The sequence below is a fragment of the Solanum tuberosum genome, unplaced genomic scaffold (assembly GCF_000226075.1).
Source record: "Solanum tuberosum cultivar DM 1-3 516 R44 unplaced genomic scaffold, SolTub_3.0 scf00033, whole genome shotgun sequence".
Classification (NCBI taxonomy): domain Eukaryota; kingdom Viridiplantae; phylum Streptophyta; class Magnoliopsida; order Solanales; family Solanaceae; genus Solanum; species Solanum tuberosum.
The window spans coordinates 1,854,133-1,858,316 of NW_006238959.1; positions in this window are offsets into that span (position 1 = coordinate 1,854,133).

The following is a 4,184-nucleotide window of genomic DNA, read 5'->3' on the forward strand; positions in this document are numbered from 1 at the left end:
GAAAATGCGAGAAATACTTTGAGCAATATAGAATACTTGATGAATAGAAGGTAAAATCTTCTGTTTTTTATTTGAATGGATTGGCTGAGGTATGGTATCATTCGTTGGTGTTGAGTAGAGGGTTAGTGACTTGGATCGAGTTCAAGGAGGAACTGATCAGTCGTTTTGGTGAAATACTAGTGGAAGATGTGGTTGAGGAATTCAACAAATTGAGCCAAGCAGGTTCTGTTGATGAATTCCTTGGGAAATTTGAGGACCTTAAGGCTCAGATGCTCATTCGAAACCCTGCACTAAATGAAGCTCATTTCCTGTCAAGCTTCATAGGAGCGTTGAAAGAAGAAATCAGGTTCGCTGTTAAGCTGTTTAAACCTACTACATTGAAGATAGCGATTGAGAAGGCTAGGATGCAGGAGCTAGCTATTGAAGCTGCTCAAAGGAGGAACAAGACAAGTACTAGATCTGTTGAACCTGTGACTAATACGATTGTTAACAAAGGGCCTGCTAACGCCGCTGTGAAGAATACTACATTTCGACTCAGCCCGGAGGTGTATGAGTATAGGAAAACCAATCATTTGTGCTTCAAGTGTGGAGAAAAAGTATGGGCCTGGTCATGTATGCAAAATGAGGCAACTTAATTATTTGATAGGGGAAATAGAGGCTGAAATTGACATGAATGAAATTAACACTTCCCAGGAAGAAGATGAACCACCTGATGTGATGATAGAAGGAGTAATAGAACAGGAGATTCTACAAGCTGTGTGCCTGAATGCTTTGACATGTCATAATCAAGGTGAAAACACTATTCTAGTGGGTGGTACTGTGAAGAAAAGGCAGTTATCTATATTGATTGATTCAGGTAGTACTCATAGCTTCATTGATGAGCACACCGTCCAAGCTACAGGGCATCAATCCAGCCATTGCCCTCATCTGAGAGTGACCGTGGCTGATGGCAACTATGTGATGTGCACATCCCATTGCAAAGGTTTTTTGTGGAAAATGCAAGGGCGAACATTTATGGAAGACCTACTCATCATTCCCTTAGGAGGTTGTGATTTGGTACTTGGTAATGACTGGATGAAAAGGCACAACCCCATTATGTTTGATCATGAAAAAAGATGTGTCATTATTGGAAGGAAACCTAACAAACTAGTTTTGCCAGCTCTAGTAGAGGGCAGTTTGAAGATGCTCAGTAGTGATTCCATGAGTCCAATCATGAAGAAAGGACATGCTCTTATTGCTCACTTGTTCATGATGAGCATGATGCCGAATGCGAGTGAAGATCCTCCTGATGCTGCAGTACAAGAGGTGATAGATTAATATGTCGAGGTATTTGCTGAACCTAAATCCCTACCACCTATGAGATCATTAGATCATGCTATTCCACTAAAGCCTGGGGCCATGCCAGTTAGTTTGAGACCCTATAGATACAATTACAACCAGAAGGACGAGTTGGAGAAACAAGTAAAAGATATGCTTACCAGTGGAGTGATTCAGCCTAGTCAATCTCTATTCTCTTCACCAGCCTTACTAGTCAAAAAGAAGGACGGTACTTGGAGATTTTGTGTTGATTATAGGGGCCTTAATGACATCACCATTAAGGATAAGTACCCCATCCCTCTAGTGGATGATCTCTTAGATGAGTTGTGTGGTGCAACAATTTTCTCCAAGGTTGATCTCAGGGCAGGCTACCATCAAATAAGAATGAAAAGGGAGGATGTGTTGAAGACTGCTTTCAGGACTCATGCAGGATATTATGAGTTTCGGGTGATGCCTTTGGTCTCACCAATGCTCCAGCTACCTTCCAAGCTCTTATGAACCAGGTTTTCCAACCTTTCTTGCGAAAATTTGTCTTAGTGTTTTTTTGATGATATACTTGTGTATAGTCTAACAATACATGATCATGTGCAACACTTGAAAGTTGTGTTTGAGATTCTCAAAAGACATTCACTCTATGCTAAGAGAACGAAGTGTTCATTTGGCCAACCACAAGTGGAGTACCTAGGGGCATGTTATTACCTGGGAAGGTGTAGCTACTGATCCTCAAAAAATTAGAGCCATGGTTGAGTGGCCTAGACCAAAAACACTCAAAGCACTTAGAGGATTCCTTGGTCTTACTGGCTACTACAGAAAGTATGTTGTAATTATGGTACTATCAGTAGGCCCCTCACTGATTTGTTAAAGAAGGATGCCTTTAAATGGAATCCAGAGGCAGGTCTAGCATTTGAAGCCCTTAAGACAGCTATGAGCACTACACCTGTGCTCGCACTTCCTAACTATTCACACGATTTTGTCGTTGAGATTGATGCTAGTCATGGAGGCATTGGTGCAGTACTTATGCAGAAGGGGAGACCAATTGCTTATTTTAGTAAGGTGTTGGCACCCAAGCACCGAAGCAAGTCTATTTATGAGAAGGAATATATGGCTTTGTTAAGTGTTGTGGATAAGTGGAGACACTATCTCCAGTTCAAGCACTTAGTGGTGCGGACGGACCATCATAGATTAAGGTATCTACTGGAACAAAAGGTAACCTCCGCTATTCAGCAGAAGGGTTTGACCAAGCTGTTGGGACTTGATTATGAGGTTCAATATAAGAGAGGTGATGAAAATAGAGTTACTGATGCCTTGTCTAGGCAACAAGAAGGGTTAGATTCCTTGGATGATCAGGCTACTGGGAATTTAATGGCTATCAGCAGTTGCACTCCAACTTGGGTATGAGAGATTATCGGGAGCTATGTAGAGGATGCTCATGTCTGGGACATTCTTACACTACTTGCAGTAGATTCTCATGGACCAAATTTGTGGCACTACTCAGCTGGTATACTAAGAAAGAAGGGCAAGGTATATGTAGGATCTCATGGAACTCTCAGACACCACCTTATTTCTTCTTTCCACGACACTCCCATTGTTGGTCATTCTGGTCAGTTAGGTACATTGAAAAGGCTGTCGCAACTCTTCTATTGGCCAAAGATGAAGCTTATGGTTAATGATTATGTGTCCAGTTGTGATGTATGCCACAGGAATAAAGACGATAATGCGGCTTATCCGGGATTGTTGCAACCCTTACCTGTTCCAAATCAAGCATGGTGCCATATCAGCATGGACTTTGTGGAAGGTCTTCCCAAGTCTAAGTCTAAAGATGTCATATTAGTGGTGGTTGACAGATTCACTAAGTATGCCCACTTCATAGCTCTATCGCACCCCTATACTGCCGCCATTATTGCTTCCGTCTTTTGGAAGAGGATACATAGCCTACATGGCACTCCAGAGTCTATTGTGACTGATAGGGACAAGGTGTTTCTGAGCAACTTTTGGCGAGCTTTATTCAACTTATTGGGCACTCAACTCAATTATAGCTCTGCCTATCACTCTCGGCACTCAACTCAATTATAGCTCCGCCTATCACTCTCAAAGTGATGGCCAAATATAAAGGGTTAATAGGTGCTTGGAAAACTACTTAAGATGCATAGTGGCAAGCAGGCCTAACCAGTGGAAACAATGGCTATTCGCAGCTGAATGGTGGTATAATGCTAATTTTCATACAGGGTTGAAGTGTACTCGTTTTGAAGCTCTTTATGGGCATACACCTCTTCAGCTTTGTATCGGACCTTTATTAGAAAATGTGGTGCAAGCTGCTGAAGATGTGATCATGCAGAGACAACAATTTTTACAATTACTTAAGGATAACTTACATGCAGCTCAAGCCAGGATGAAGTTCTTTGCTGATAATAGAAGGACTGATGGAGAGCCTTCAACACTTCTGAAACACTACAACGTGTAGCCACAATCAACACGGACCCCTAACACTTTGAATCACCTCAATCGGAGCTCCCAAGATCAAGAAATCGCAGGTTGAAGTTAACTGAAGCTGAAATTTTGCTATTTAAATAGCAGAGGTTCTGGTTGCTAAAACCCATTTTTGGTTTCTAAAGCCCTAAATTCCAGTTACTAAAAGCCTACACCAGATATCAACATATCAAAACCAATTTTGGGCATGAACTGTATGAAAAATAATAATAAAAAATTACAAATTACTAACCTTTTCAGTAATCCGACAACTTACTCTATATGGAAGATGATGAAAAGAGGGAATTGGTTCAGTTAAGCCCTAAAATTTCGTGAGGTGGGGAGAAGGAATTTCGCCCTCTAAAAAAAATAAGGGGAGAAGTCGAGAGAATATCACCGCC